This window comes from Oryctolagus cuniculus, chromosome Y (assembly GCF_051225735.1).
Source record: "Oryctolagus cuniculus isolate XC-2025 breed Fujian yellow rabbit chromosome Y, ASM5122573v1, whole genome shotgun sequence".
Taxonomy (NCBI): Eukaryota; Metazoa; Chordata; class Mammalia; order Lagomorpha; family Leporidae; genus Oryctolagus; species Oryctolagus cuniculus.
Window position 1 is genome coordinate 24,029,548 of NC_142889.1, and position 16,715 is coordinate 24,046,262.

At 39.6% G+C, this 16,715-nt stretch overlaps 2 long non-coding RNA genes and 1 pseudogene across 3 annotated transcripts in view; all 3 read left to right on the forward strand.

The window, feature by feature from the left end:
- The window catches only part of LOC138845025 (uncharacterized), a 117,399-nt gene that overhangs the window by 33,029 nt on the left and 67,655 nt on the right, over window positions 1-16,715 (forward strand). Inside the window, exon 2 of one of the 2 annotated variants that reach the window (XR_016228694.1) lies at window positions 4,382-4,558. The exons of the other annotated variant lie outside the window; for it this stretch is intronic. This is a non-coding gene — a long non-coding RNA (uncharacterized LOC138845025). The remainder of the gene's footprint in view (window positions 1-4,381; window positions 4,559-16,715) is intronic. 2 annotated transcript variants of the gene reach the window in all.
- On the forward strand, window positions 5,433-6,114 carry LOC149119386 (acyl-protein thioesterase 1-like; annotated as a pseudogene).
- LOC149119387 (uncharacterized) lies at window positions 13,282-15,924 on the forward strand. The gene is made up of 2 exons (XR_016228697.1): window positions 13,282-14,005; window positions 14,945-15,924. It is a non-coding gene; the product is annotated as an uncharacterized LOC149119387 (long non-coding RNA).

A 16,715-nucleotide genomic window follows, 5' to 3' on the forward strand; every position in this document is an offset into this window, starting at 1 on the left:
CCTGTTCTCTCCACTGACACCAGAGTTCCTGGTCCTTGAGCTTTGGTAATCTCATTCTGTTGAATGAGACTATGACTATAATTGGGTAAATCATAATTTGAATTGTGGTAATAAAATTAATGGCTAATAATTTTGACTTGGCAGGTATACCAGTAACACTGTAAGGCAGAAACTATAATTTTTTTATATTTTGCAAAAAGAAACTAGGCCCAGGGAGTTTAAGTAGCATGTGAAGGTCACAAATGCTTTTCTTTTCTTCTCCAGAGAGAAACTATTGTACATAATGCATTTGAGCATGGGGTTTAGAGGCTTACAGATCTGGAATTATGCCTTATCCCTCTAAGTGCAGCAACAGTCATTTCTCATTTGTTTTCCACAAATGGTGGAGAAATAGAAATTTAAAGAAGTATATACCTCTTCCTTATCTACTCTGAAAACATTTTGACTTACTGGAAGTTTCGGTAGTGATTAATGGATAGATACCGACACATGGGTGAGTGAATAAAGACCTTTAGCTTTGTTATTTTCTGTCACTAGATGACACAAAAATGCCTAAACAAGTTTAAAGTCTTCTTTCTGGGACTCACAAAGCATACATAATAGTAAATAATCACTAGACTTTAATCCTAACCACTGAAGATTACAAGGGGATTCTACATTTTAAAAATATGATGGAAAGACTAATTTGAGTTCCTATTCTGTCTTTTTCTATGTATTCAGTATAATTTTAAAATTTTCCCTTCATTATTTCAAAATATTTTTTCAATTCTTTTTAATTTTCATTAATGTAGAAAGAACAGATTTAATATATTTCTGAGGTACAATTAGTGAGATAACCATACTTCACTCCCTTCCTTCTCTCCATCAACCAATGCTCCTCCTTCCATTCTTTTTTATTTAATCTTTGCAAAAGCACAATTTCAATCCATTGTATATTCACAGATTTAATGTACCACTAACAATAATAAGGTAGAAAGACCATAGTTTCATAGAAGTATGAACAAGGGCTAAAAAAAAATCAAATTGTAAGATGTCCATTTCATTCCTATACATCTTTCATGCTTTATAATAACTACAATATATTAGAGAAAACATGTATTTGTTTTTGGGATACTGGCTGATTTCACTAAGCATAATGTTTCTAGTTGCATCCATTTCTTTCAAAAAGCAGGATTTCATTAATTTTTAAGGCTGAGTAGTATGCAATCATGTACATGTACTAAAAAATCTTTTTGAATATTTATTTATTTGAAAGGCAGAATTATAAAGGGTGAGAGAGAGAGAGAGAGAAAGAGAGAGAGAGATATCTTCCTTCTGTTGGTTCACTCCTCAAATGGCCACAGAAGCCAAGGCTGGGCCAGAATGGAGCCAGAAGTTTCTTACAAGTCTCCCACATGGGTTCTAGAGGCCAAGAACACAGGACATTTTTAACTATTTGGCCATGTGCATTAGGAAGGAGCTGGATCAGAAGTGGAGCATCAAGGACTTGAATGGGTGCTCATATGGGATGCCAGCACTGCAGATGCCAGTTTAACCTGCTGCAGAACAGCTGTGGCCCACATGTTTTCTTCATTGAGTCATCAATTGATGGATATTTGGGTGGATTCCATGTGTTAGCTATTTGTGAATTGATCTGCAATGAACATAAGGTTCATTTATATGATGATTTCATTTCATTTGGGTAAATTCCCAGGAGATGCATGACTGGGTCATATGATAGATCTGTTTTCAGATTTCTGAGTAATCTCCCTATTGTCTTCAATAATGATTGTGCTAGTTTACATTACCACCAAAAGCGTATTAAGGTAACGTCCCTGTGTCCTCACCAGCATTTATTATTTTTCTGATTTTTGGATTATTAGCATTGTAACTGGGTGAGGAAAAACCTAATGTGGTTTTTATTTAAATTTTTCTGATGGCTACTGATCCTGAGCATTTTTTTCATTTGTTGTTATATTTCCTCCTTTGAAAAAATTGCCTGTTCATGTCCTTTACCAAATTCTTAACTGTATCTTGTTTTATTGTTGTTGAGATTTTGAGCTCTTTATAGATTCTGAAAATTAATTATCAGTTTCATAGTTCACAAATATTTTCTTTCATTCTGTTGTGTCTTCACTGTGTCAAGTTTTTATTTTATATCACAAAGGCTTCTTAGCTTGATGTAATCCCATCTGTCTACGAGTTTTGATTGCCTGTGCTTATGGGTTTTTTTCCAAGAGTTCTTTGCCTATGTTAATGTGCAAAATTTCCACATTGTTTTCCTCTAGTAATTTGATGGTATCAGGTCATAGATGTAGATCATTGATCCACTTTGAGTTGACTTTTGTGTAAGGTGTAAGGTAAATGTCTTATGCTTCTGTGTGTGGAGATCCAATTTTCCCAGCACCATTTGTTGAAGAGACTGTCCTTTCTCCAGGGATTGATTTTAGCTCCTTTGTCAAAGATTTAGCTCCTTTGTCAAAGTTAGTTTAGATACATGGATTAATTTCTGGGGTTTCTATTGTGTTCCATTGGACTGCATGTCAATTTTTTTGCCAGCACCTAGCTATTTGATTGTAACTGCCCAGTAGTATGTCTCAATCTGGTATTCTGATGCCTCTGGCTTTTTTTTTTTTTTTTTTTAAGATTGCATTAGCTGTTCCAGGTGTTTTGTGTTTCCATGTGAACTTTAGCATCATTTTTTCTAGATCTGAGAATATTGTTGGTATTTTGATTGGGATTGCATTGAAGCCTATAAATTGTTTTGGGTAATATGGACATTTTGAATATCTTAATTCTTCCAATTCACAAACATGGATGAATTTTAAATATATTTTTGTGCTTTCTTCATTTCCTTTTTAATGTTTTGTAATTTTGATTGTAGAGATCTTTCAAAACTATAATTTATTCCAAGGTAGTTAAATATTTTGTAGTTATTATGAGTTGTACTGAACTTACAAATTGTTTCTCAGCCATGGCATTGTCTAGGTATAAGAAGGCTACTGATTTTTTGTTTTGCTTTTATACCGTTCAACTTTACCAAACTCTCTTATGAGTTCCAATATTCTTCAGTGGACTCTTTTGGTTCCTTTATATATAAGATCATGACATCTACAAACAGGGATAATCATATTTCCTCCTTTACAAATTGTATATTTTTGATTTCTTTCTTTCTCCTTTTTTTTTTTTTTTTCCTAATGGCTCTGGTTAAAACTTCAGGACTATATTGAATAGCACTTGTGAAAGTGAACTACTAAGCTGATCTTCTGTATATTAAGATAATCGAAAATGAATCTTGATGTGAATGGAAGGGGAGAGGGAGTGGGAAAGGGGAGGGTTGTGGGTGGGAGGGACGTTATGGGGGGAAGCCATTGTAATCCATAAGTCGTACTTTGGAAATTTATATTCATTAAATAAAAGTTAAAAAAAAAAAAGAAAGTGAACATCCTTATCTGGTTCTGGACCCCAGTGCAAATGCTTCCAACTTTTCCTCATTCAGTGCATTGCTGGTTGTAGGTTCGTCATATAGTTCCTTGATTGTGTTGAGGAATGAATGTTCCTCTATATCCAATGTGCTTAAGATTTTTAGAATGATAAAATGTTATATTTTATCAAATGCTTCATTTGCATGTATTGAAATAACCATGGTTTTATTCTTCAGCTTAATGTGATGTATCCCATTTATTTATTTGCATATGTTGAAACATAAATCTCACTTGGTCCAGGGCAAGTGAGATTTATGACCATTCTGATGTGTTGTTGGATTCGATTAGTTAATATTTTATAGAAGATTTTTGCGTCTGTGTTCATCAGGGATATGGTTTATAGTTCTCTTTCTTTGCTGTATCTTTTTCTTGTTTTTGACTTAAGGTGATGTTGGCTTCATAGTAGGAATTTGGGAGGATTCCCTCCCTTTCAATTGTGAAAATTTCAGAATTAGAATTAGAATTAGTTATTCTTTAAAAGTCTTGTGGAATTCGAGTGTAGCCATGTGGTCCTGGACTTTTCTTTGTTGAGAGGGTCTTTGTTACTAATTCACTCTCCATCCTGCTTACTGTCCTATTTAACTTTTCTGTGTCTTCATGACTCAAGTTTGATAGATTGTAAGCTTCTAGAAATCCATGCATTTCTTGTAGATTTTCCAATCTGTTGGCATATAGCTGTTTGCAGTAATTCATGATGATTCTTTTTATTTTTGTGGTTGTTGTAACATTTCTTTTTTCTTTTTTTAAAGTTTTTTTTTTTTTTAATTTATTTGAAAGTCAGAATTACACCGAGAAAGAAGGAGAGGCAGAGATAAAGAGAGTTGTCTTCCTCTGGTTCACTCCCCAGTTGGCTGCAATGGCTGGAGTTGTTCTGATCTGAAGCCAGTAGCCAGGAGATTTTTATGTCTCTCATGCAGGTGGATCAGCCCAAGGATTTGGGCTACCTTCTAATGCTTTCCCAGGCCACAGCAAAGAGCTGGATCATAAGTGGAGCATCGGAGACTCAAACCAGCAACCCTATGGGATGCCAGCACTTCAGGCAGCAGCTTTTTCATCTTTGATTTTGGTAATTTGGGCCTGCTCCAACCAAGGAGGTATGAATTTTATTTATTTTTCAAAGCACTATTTCTTCATTTCATTGATTTTTTGCATTATTACATAATGACCTTATTTTGTCTTTTTTGATGGTTTCTTTTTTTAAAAAGATTTATTTATTTAGTTGAAAGTCAGAATTACACAGGGCGGGGAGATTGGCTGCAACAGCCACAGCTGCACCAATATGAAGCCAGGAGCCAGGAGCCTCTTCCCGGCCTCCCATGTGGGTGCAGGGTCCCAAGGACTTAGGCCATATTCTACTGCTTTCCCAGGACATAGCAGAGAGCTGGATTGGAAGTGGAGCAGCCGGGCCTCAAACCAGCACCCATATGCTGGTGCTTTAGGCTAGGGCATTAACCCGCTGCACCACAGCACTGGTCCTTCTTTTTCTTAAGATTTATTCATTTATTTGAAAGTCAGAGTTACACTGAGAAAGGAGAGGCAGAGAGTTCTTCCATATGCTGGTTCACTCTCCATTGGCTGCAATGGCCAGAACTGCACCAATCCAAAGTCAGGAGTCAGGAGCTTCTTCTTGGTCTCCCATTTGGGTGCAGGTCTCCAAGGACTTGGGCTCCAAGGACTTCTACTACTTTCCCAGGCCATAGCAGAGAGCTGGATCAGAAATGGAGCAGCTGGGACATGAACCGGCACCCATATGGGATGCCAGCACTGCTGGCAGTGGCCTTACCCTCTTTGCCACAGCACTGGCCTTGACAGTTTCTGTATTAAAGTCTATTTTCTCTGGCTTGGCACCCACACAACTGAGCATACTCCAAGTAGGGCTCTGGTGACTCACTGCTGGCAGACCCTTGGGCTGAGGCCAGACACTCTTCATCCCTTCCACCTCTGACATGCTGTTGGCTTAGTCTGTGTATGTGTGGTAATACCATGTCTGCTCCACTGTCAGCCATAGTGCCTTGCACCAGGAAGGATGCCACTGTGGTAATTTTCCTTCATGATTGGAAGATCCTGGACAGGATGGGCAGAAGCCTTTGCAGGTAGCACAAGTTCACATGCCAGATGTATCAGCCTGCATGTACCCATTGTGCCTGTTGCATTAAATATAAACATGGCTATGCCTTTTTGGTTTGATAATATTGGACTTTCACCAGGCTCACTGGAGGATGAATCTAGAATTAAACAAGCAACAGAAAATGTAAAGGCTTTGATAGATCAAGAGGTGACAAGTAGCATTGCTTCTAACAGAATTATTTTGGGAGGATTTCCTCAGGGAGGAGCTTTATATACTGCTCTTTCCACATATCAGAAACTGGTGTCACTGCACTCAGTTGCTGGCTTCCACTTCGGGCTTCATTTCCACAGGGTCCTATCAGTGGTGCTAATAGAGATGTTTCTATTCTCCAGTGCCATGGAGATTGCAACTCTTTAGTTCTACTCATGTTTGGTTCTATTACTGTGGAAAAACTAAACACATTGCTAAATCTGGCCAGTGTAACCTTTAAGGCCTATGAAGGCATGAGTCACAGTTCCTGTCAGCAGGAAATGATGGATGTCAAGGAATTCATTGGTAAAAATCCTACCTCCAATTGATTGAGTCATTAAGAGGACTGTGTAGAAGTACACCAGTATCACTGACTCTGATAATTTTTAGACAAGGCCATGGTCAAAGTGGAAGTTCTCTCCTCCCTTCAGAGAAAGGTACCTCCTTCTTTGGTGACCCATTCTTTCCACTGTACTAAAACAGTATTTTTCACTTTATGATTCTGTGTGGGAGCAAACTGTTGAAATCTTTACTTAATGTCTACTAAACTGATCTTCTGTATATAAAGAGAATCGAAAATGAATCTTGATATGAATGGAAGGGGAGAGGGAGTGGGAAAGGGGAGGGTTGTGGGTGGGAGGGACATTATGGGGGGGAAGCCATTGTAATCCATATTCTGTACTTTGGAAATTTAAAAAAAAAGAAGTATACCAGTATCATTGTTATACAGTATAATACTTTTCCTGTGCTCAGCCTTGAAACTTCTGTTTGCAGTGTTAAAATGTTTCACAATTACACACCTATGACACTGACTAAATAATGTCTCCTCATAGGAAACTTGTGATATATCAGTTTCTACACGTGTATTTGTAAAATATGATCCAAAATACCTGTTATTAATATAGGTGAAGCAGCTAGCTTCTTTTTCTTAACTGGAATTTAGAAAAATAATTAAGCATTTCAGTCAGATTTTTTATTATATTATTTGAAATTTAACAGTATGCTTAAGAAAAATTTATGTAGGTATGAATGAACAGTTAAGAAATGAGATTTTTGCATGGTGTGACTTAGTCTATAAATTTGTTCCAAAGTTGCTTAGTCACCATGCACTCTTTGGTGTTTTTATATATGCTCTCATGTGTAATGATTGTAATGCATAAGAGGGAGAAGGTATTACATTATTCCTAATAGTGGGGATAATGCTTTTAAGTGTCAGTGAAGAGTAATACTCTTCTCTTCAAGTAATGGCCCTTTTATTTTGGGGACCAGACTTTTCCCTGGGTATCAAGAAAAAAAATGTTCTTGCCTAATTGTCCTTCATCGCAGACCAAATACTGCTTTCCTGCCATAGAATGTGTGTCAGTAATGCTGTAATTTGACATTCTGAATCATAGATATATGGTATTGAAAATCTATTTGCACTTTAAGAGAAAGAAACTATTACTTAAAACTTTCTGTATAATATTTCAAGTAGCTGTACATTATTCTAAACTTGGACCTGTTCAGTGATTAGAATCTTCAATCCAGGTAATAAGTCATTCTGTGTTTTTATTTTTCTGTATATAATTAAAAGAATAATTAGATCACATTCTAGTGTATTCTGAAATAATTAAGACCAATCTTAAAAACTAATTTCTGGGGGCTGGTGCTGTGGCGCTGTGGGTTGATGCCCTGTCCTGAAGCACTGGCATCCCTTATGGGTACTGGTTCAAGACCCAGCTGCTCCACTTCCCATCCAGCTATCTGCTGTGGCCTGGGATAGAGGTAAGAATATGGCCCAAGTCCTTGGACCCCTGCACCCACCTGGGAGACCTGGAGGAGGCTCCTGGATCCTGGTTTTGGATCAGAACAGCTCCAGCCCATGCGGCCAGGTGGGGCATGAACCATCAGATGGAAGACCTTTCTCTCTCTCTGTGACTCTCCTCTCTCTGTGTAACTCTGACTTTCAAATAAATGAATAAATCTTTAAAAACAAACTAATTTCTCAGATGATTTCATCTCCTGGTAGTATAGATTCTCTTTTCTGTACATTTGTTTCAAACCAGCTACTGTAGGAAATAAACAGTCCATTAGAAAAATGTTTTTTGTTTGGGCCGGTGCCATGACTCACTTGGCTAATCCTCCACCTGCAGCACCAGCATCCCATATGGGCACTGGGTTCTAGTCCCAGTTGCTCCTCTTCCAGTCCAGCTCTCTGCTGTGGCCCAGGAGGGCAGTGGAGGATGGCCCAAGTGCCTGGGCCCCTGCACCTGCATGGGAAACCAGGAGGAAGCACCTGGCTCCTGGCTTCACATCAGCCCAGCACCGCCTGTAGCAGCTATTTGGGGGTGAGCCAATGGAAGGAAGACCTTTCTCTCTGTCTCTCTCTCTCTCACTGTCTATAACTCTACCTCTCAAAAAAAAGTGTTTTTTATGCCAGTGAACTTAAGTTTTCATTTAGGAAAATGAGTTTTAACAATTAGCTTTCTGTTCTGACATAAAAATAGTGATCATTCAACTCTAAATAGTCAGAATTCCCAGATTACTGGAATAATTTTTGAAAACAAGTTTATAGATAATAAACATTAATCAGAACTATGTGCTGTGGTCTAGTTACCTCAGTTTAATATGTAGCAAAAATGGATGCTTAATATTTCTGAAGTGTTTTAATTTTTCTGCTGTATTCCAACAGACCAAACAATGTTAAGAATGCATCTTTATAAATGGGTGCTAATTGGTAATGCAAATAATTTAATACAGCCTGACAGTTTTATTTTTCTTTGAGGACTTGGACTATGTCTCTCTGTTCTACCCTCTTCTGTAGAGTTTTTGATGAGAAATCTGTCAAAATAGAGCTCTTTTAAAGATAATCTGGCATTTCTGCTTGTACTTTTTAGCATCTTTTCCTTGTGTTTTACATTTGAAAGTTTGAATATTCTATATTGTGATTAAGACCTTTGCCGATCATGTCTATCTGGGATTCTATGTGCTTCCTGTACTTCGATGTCCATATCTTTGTCCAAATTTCAGAAATTTTCTTCTATTATTTCACAGTAAGTTTTCTAAGTTACTTTGCTTTTCCATTCCTTTGGCAATGTCTAAGACATGTGTAGTTTGGCCTTGATGGTGTCTCATAGACTAAACACTATTTTCATTTTTCTGAATTTTTTTCTTTTTTTGTCAGACTATGTTTCTTTTTTTAAAAAAGATTCATTTATTTATTTGAAAGTCAAAGTTACATAGAGAGAGGAGAGGCAGAGAGAGAGAGAGGTCTTCCATCTGAGAGTTCACTCCCCAGTTGGACATAATGGCCGGAACGGTGCCAATCCAAAGTCAGTAGCCAGGAGCTTCTTCTGGTTCTCCCACATGGGTGCAATGACCCAAGGACTTGGGCCATCTTCTGCTGCTGTCCCAGGCCATAGTGGAGAGCTGGATTGGAAGTGTAACAGCCAGGACTTGAACCAGCACCCATATGGGATGCTGGTGCTTCAGGCCGGGGCATTAACCCACTGAGCCACAACTCTGGCCCCAAGACTGTGATATTTCAAAACCTTTGTCTCTCACCATGGATATTCTTTCTTTGGCACCACTGAGAATGGTGTTCAGGCTTTTCACTGTATTTTTTGCTTGATGTATTGAATTCTTCATTTCTTAATATTTCAATTTGGTTATGCTTTAATATTTCTATTTCTTGGATGAATTTCTCATCTGTGGCATGCATCAGTTTCTTTAACTCATGTAATTGTTTTTCTGTATTTTTGAGTAATCTTACAATAAGTCTTTTGAATGCCTTTTCAGGCATTTTGTCAAGATCCTCATCTTCACAGTCCAATATTGAAGTATTATTGTGTTCTCTTTGGTGTTTCATATTGTCTTCCTTGTTAATATACCTCATATTTATGATTTTTACACATCAGGAGAAGCACTTGTGGATATCTCATTTGAAGTCTTTGTTATTGGGAACGTGACACTAAGAATAGGGAGATGCCTGCACCTTCAGTGGATATCTACAGGTGTGTGCTGAGTGGGATCTGGAAGCTCTGGTCAGCATTTGTGTGTGAGGTCAAAGTCCAGGGTAACACCCAAAATATGCATGGTAGCTCTCCTCTGTATTCAGCAGAAGAGAGTGGATGATCCCCCTGGTTATTGTGGTCACTGCCTCCACCCTTCTCTGTGCCAAGATGAACTTCTCTGTGCCTGCACCCTGCCCCCAACTCACTCAGGTGCATAAACTGCACAAAAATCTGTCCACCGTGTAGCCTGAACATGGAGTCCTCCTGGCTTATAGCATAAGACCTCCATTTCTGGTCACAGAGTGTAGGGTTCCTGCAGTCAGACTGTAGGGTATCCACTCTCTGCACTTGGAGCCTTTCTATCCAGAGACCTATTCTCTCCCTGACCTTGGGATAGGGCAGGAAGGCAACATACTCTCCATTCCCTGAGTTAAATGGGTGCCCTGCCCCCACCAGCTCCTCTTTCTGAACTCAAAGTCAGTGGAGATTGTAGATTTCTCCCTGTGATAAAAACCCCAGACATTCACTAGCTGTGGCAGCCTCTACTCCCATTACTATGAGAAGGTGGCACTTTCCCCCCTGGTGGGGGAAGGAGCAATGTGCCCTCCATTCACAAAGTTAAGTGGACACTGCCCCTGGATAACTCACCTCACCAGAATGAGAGTCAGCAGGGACCACAAATCTCGTCTCCAGACAGGATCATCAATGGTGCACAGGCTTGTACAGAATCCTCTCAACTCACTCTGGGAAGATGGCTTTCACTGCCAGATGAGAACTGCAGGAGCTGTAGCCATAGGAGTAGCTGGTGGTGTCCCCTGAGCTGCTGTGTGTCTGTGCAATCCTTGCTGCTCCACAGAGTGTCTCTTCTTACTGTATGCATTTTATTTCTATTTCTTACTTTACTGCATTGGCTAGGACTTTCAGTAACATGTTGAAAATTGGTTGTGAAGACACATGCTTATTTTATTCCTCATTTTAGTGGAAAAACTTGGGGCTTTCTATCATTCTCTATAATGTGAGCTGAGAGGTCTGTGTAAATGTACTGTATCAACCTGAGGACATCCTGGGCTGGAGGCTCTTACTTAATTTTTCATCCATTTGTTTCATCACTCATGGTGTTAGACTTTGTCAGGATTTTCTGTATTCATCAAATTGATAAAATTGTGCTTTTCTTTTTTTCCATTGATTTGGGAAATTAAATTGCCACCAGTTTGACCTGCCTTAAATATCTGGAACTAATTCCATACATTTATCAAACATCACTCTTATAATACTTTATTGAATTTTATGAAAAATTTTAAAATATGTGCATCTATGTATAAGAAAGACACTGGCCTTCAAATTATTTTCCTGTACCCTCTCTGTATAGTTTGGATAGGGGAGCATTTCTTCAAGTTCTATCTTCCAGAAAACTTCATAAATAATTACAGCAATTTTTTCATAGATGTTACATAGAATTTCTCAGCAAACCCATCAGGGCCTGGTGCTTTCTGTTTTAGGAGATTGTTACTGAATTAATTTATCTTTAAATTGTGTTTATATTTATTTTTTATCTATTTATGTGAAAATCATAAAAAGAGGTCTCTTCTCTTGCAGTTCAATTCACCAAATGACCACAACAGCTGAAACTCAGGAAGCCTGCAGTTTGGAGACATAAACACAACCCAGGTCTCTCCATATTAGTATAATCCAGATCTTTGATGTGAGTGATAGAGACACAAAAATTTTAGACATTGGCTTTTACCTACCAGTGTTCATGTCAGTAGAGAGTCTGAATTGGGAGTGGAACTGTTACTTGAACCAAGGTAGTCCACTGTTGGTTGCAGTCATATCAAGCAGCAACTGCTGTGAAAAGATCTTTTAACTGAATTTCTTTAATAGATATAGAAACTTTTAGGATATTTATTTCTTCTGAAGTGAATTGAGGCAGATTGTGTCTTTATTTTAGCTGGTCCATTTCTTCTAGATTAAAACTCCAGTATTTTTGCAAGGGCAATTTGAAAGCCATGAATTCAGCATTTTATATGATTTCAGTGAGAAGATTGGTCAATGTTATTTCATTATTTCACCAGGTAACAGTTTTATTTGACTCCTGTGTTCATATTTGCACTAATAGGTAGCCTAATTACCGGCTTCTCACCTTGAATTTGTTTAGTCTTGGTTTTTCAGCTTTTCTATAGTAGGCCTGACTATATGTCAAGTTTTCTATAAGCACTATTAGCTTTGAAGGTCTTGACCTCCAACATTTTATTTCCCTTAACATCAAACCAGGGCTATTTAACATACTTTTTTGTAGAGTGGTCTAAAATAAGCATTATTGCAGTGTGTGGTTCTTACTTATAAAGTACAGCCTTTAGGTATTTCACTTACATGCCTGTGATGTTAATAATATGTCAACAAGGTCTTACTTGGGTTAGAACTTAGATACCCTCCAAACCAAATAATCTGAAATATATTTTTACACTCCCACCTCAGGATCAGTTACTCTCTGGTGAACCTCATATAGTTTCACTTCATTGATGCTCAAATTATCTCATGCTCAAGGGCTTGTGGGGACTTTACATATCCAGCTCTCAAGTTTTCATCTGTTCAGTTATATTCATTCCAGTTTCTTCTTTGGAAAGTTCTTGCTGTCCTCAGATATGGTAACTACTGCATCTCAATAGCAACAGGTATTGACTGGAATCCAGCTCATTGTATTGTTGAAAAGTCATTTTTCCCAGCAGGAACCCATATAGCTGTACTGACTGCTTGTCAAATTTTCTTTTCTTGGTGATCTCAATGTTTTATTGCCTGTTGTTTGCCTGACATCTTCTCACAAACTTTCCTCAATGCTTTTTGTTGTGTTTTTTAGTGTCAAGAGATTTTAACCAGGTATTGAAAGTAAAATCACCTGATTTCATTTCTACATTCATGTTTTTTGTCCACTGAGAATATTTCCTGATATTTCATATGAGAAAAATGCATTTTAGTAACTCATTTTGATACAATGTTAAATTTGAAAGTCTGTCACATTTTCAGATTTATTTGAAAGGCAGAACAACAGAGAGAGAGGGAGAGGTGAAGAGATTTTACTTCTACTGGCTCACTGCCCAAATAGCCACAACATGCATGTGTGGGCTAGGCTGAAGCCAGGAGCCAGAAACTACTTCCTGGTCTCCTACATGGGTGGCAGAGGCCAAGTATATGGGTCATCTTCCACTGCTTTCTCAAGCACAATAGCAAGACACTATATTGGAAGCAGAACAATTAGAACTTGAAGAGGCATTCCAGTGCAGGATACTGCTGCCACAAACAGGGGCTTAACCTGCTGTGGCACAATGCCAGACCTTCTTTTAAAATTAAGATTCAGTTAAGTGGAAGGCAAAGTAAGAGAGAGCAAGCTATCACTTTTATTAGTTTTTCCTAGTTGCTTATCACAGAATAATAAAACAAAATATTTCTATTACTTATTTTTCTATTTTTATATTTTATATAACTCACAAAATAATGATTGTATAAAAATTGACACCAAGTTAGCAAAGCATGCGATTTCCAAAAATGTCCTGAGTTTTTGGTACATTCAGTTTCCAAAGGATGCCCTCAACTCAATAGTTAAAATGCAAACATTATGCGGTATTTCATTACCTTTGGTAAAAAATATCCTCATTAGTCTGTCTCCTCGCAGTATTAACTCTGGGATCCACTTTATGCACAATCTGCTAGTACTAGAATGTCAGAAAAGTTTAAGCCTGGAATGACAAGAGGCAGATATTGCCAAGAAGCAGTGTCAGCCTTGGGCCACACTGCTACATTAGTGTCATATGTCTACACAGATAGGCAAGCTGAGAGCTCAGGGGCCTCCATCCTGGTGTCTACAGAGGCTCTCATTTGGGCAAGAAGCAAATTTTTGGGGGTAAAATGGAAACAAAGGCCATCTCTAAGGAACCCAAGTTGCTGTGCTGTGGTGTGGTTGGACCAGTGACACCAACAAAAGAGCCAGTGTGGGTGCCAGTGCTGTGGCATAGTGGGTAAGGCTACTGCCTGCAGTGTTGGCATCCCATATGGGCTCTGGTTTGAGTCCTGGATGCTTCACTTCCAATCCAGCTCTCTGCTATGGCCTGGGAAAGCAGTAGAAGATGGCCCAAGTCCTTGGACCCCTGCATCCATGTTGGAGGTCTCTGGAAGAAGCTTCTGGCTCCTGGCTTTGGAAGAGCACAACTCTGTCCATTGTGGCCAATTGGGGAGTGGAGGTAAACCCTGCTGAAACACCCATACAGGCCCTAACTACGGCCATTAACAAACTTAACACAAAGAAGTCTAATGACCCTCCAGTTTGTTGGGGATGTCAGGAAATAGGACACCTACAGCCAAAATGCTGACAGATAGGGCAAGCCCAAAACGCTGTGTCCCAGATGTAAAAAAGGCTTCCATTGGACACCTAGAACAAGTCCGTATTCTACACCAAAAATTTCATGTCAGCAAGCAACATAAAATTGCTTTTCCCAGAGCTAACAATGAGCCAATGCAAACACCTAGTGCAGTCTTGCAAGAATTGTGCACCCTTTGCCCTATTAGGCCCACTGCAACAAGTAGGAGTGAACACGCGAGGCCTTGCTCCTCATAAGCTCTGGCAAGTGGACATCATGCACATTAACTCCTTCAGTAAACTTAAGTTTGCCCATGTGGTGGTAGATACTTATTCAAAGGCTGTATTTGCAACAGCCCAATCTGGAGAAAAGGCTAGTAATGCAATAAAGGCAGTTAAATCAGCCATGCTGGTCCTTGGTGTCTCCTGGACCATAAAGACTAACAATGGGCCAGCATATACATCACAAGAGTTTAATTCCTTCCTGAAATACTGGGACATACAGTCTGCCACAGGTATCCCATACAACCCACAGGGACAGGCAATCATTGAAAGAACTCATAGGATGATTAAAGATCTCTTACAAAGACAGAAAAACAATCATATGCCCCCAGACCCACAGCTTGCTTTGACTGAGGTCCTTTTCACTATCAATTTTCTTACTTTTGATTCCCAAGCAAAGAGCCCAGCTTACAAACACTGGGGATCCTTTCCATCCCAGACCCCAGCCCTATGGTTAGGTGGAAAGACCCCCTGACAGGAGAATGGAAAGGACCACACCCTCTGCTAACCAAGGGTTGAGGATATGCTTGTGTCTTTCCAGAGAATGCAGGACAACCCATTTGGGTACCAGCCAGAAACATCAAGCCTGCAACTGACAGCCAACCAGAACCAGCTGAACAAGACTGAGAATCTGCCTTGTTAGCAGACATACCTGCCCTATCACCCTACCCTGAGAAATTGCCCTTAGCCATCTGTTACTGTTTTATACGCCAGTAGTTCTGGTCAGCCACTTGAATGGCCCACAGCCTGCATGTGGTCATGCCATTCCTGATAACAATTGTTCCTCATTCCTACCCCTATCTGAGCAAGCACTCTTGTGGTCTCTCATTTTGAGTGCTGGTTAGTCAAAGATGGGAAAGATCCCCTGGGGGACAACCTAAGACAGGCACAGCTGTATGTGGAGACCACCTGGAAATGGGGTCAACAATGGTATGGCCAAGAATCATGCCTCCAGTTGCTCAATAATAAATGAAAAGGGGGAAATGTGGTGGAATGAGAAGGTGAGAAGGTCATGAGCAGGTGAGAAGGTCATGCCAAGATGGCCACTGACAACAGAAACTGCCTGGCAACAGGCCATGATTGGATGGCTTTGGAAACCACATGACAACAGAGATGGACTTACATGACAACAGAGATGGTCATGATTGGATGGTTTCAGAAACTGCGTGGCAACAGCCTGATTGGCAACAAGCTGTGATTGGATGGCTTTGGAAACTGCCTGGCAACAGGCTGTGATTGGTTAGGGCATAGACTGCCCCTTGACTGGATTGGATGCCATGGCTATATAAGCAGCTGTAGCAACTGAAATAAACGAGTCTGCAAGCTGCTTGCCTCAGGCCTGCTTTCATCCAACTCCCAGAGTCTATGTGGTGACCCCGTGCCTCTTTCCTCCACCATGTTCCTCCTTTCAGAAACGAATCCACAGAAACAGCAGATGGAAGACCTTTCTGTCTCTCTGCCTTTCCTCCTCTTTGTGTGTAACTCTAACTTTCAAATAAATAAATTAATTAAAAAATAAAAGAGCCAGGGTATCCCCACTCTCTGGTTTCTTATTGCTGCTGATGTGATGCCCCTCCTGAAAACTTGAAAGGGAGGTTTGGGGCCAATGCCCAAAATGTAGGGGGACACTAGCACTCGTGAAACTAGACAGGACTTTATTCCCTGTAATATGTTTGTTATGTAGACAACACATGAAATGAAGCAGGATTTGAACGCTTAGTGCATTCATGACTATCTTCATACATTCTTCAAAACTTACTGGGCCTGGCACCATTGTACAGTAGGTTAATCCTCTGCCTGTGGCACCAGCATCCCATGTGGGCACTGGTTCCAGTCCTAGCTGCTCTTCTTCCAATCCAGCTCTCTGCTGTGGCCTGGGAGAGCAGTGGAGGATGGCAAAAGTACTTGGGCCCTGCACCCGCAAAGAGACCAGAAAGAAGCACCTGGCTCCTGGCTTCAGTTTGGCATAGCTCCGGCACAGCTCCAGCCATTGTGGCCATTTGGGGATTGAACCAATGGAAGGAAGACCTTTCTCTCTGTCTCTTCCTCTCACTGTCTTTAACTCTTTCAAAACTTACTAACAGAAAAGGATGAATACTATCACATACTGTGACTTAGTGTTTTACTCAATGTCAAGTTGTGTGCTACTTCTTTAATCCTCAAGATAACAAGGCAAAGACAAAAGGAAAAAAAAAATAGTGAAAACCAAAGAACTAGATGAGTCAAGGATGGGGGTTGCCAACACATTTCTGGAACACAGTAAATTTTGAAAAAATGAAGTATTTTATACTTTTGCTGCTTCATGTGAAATA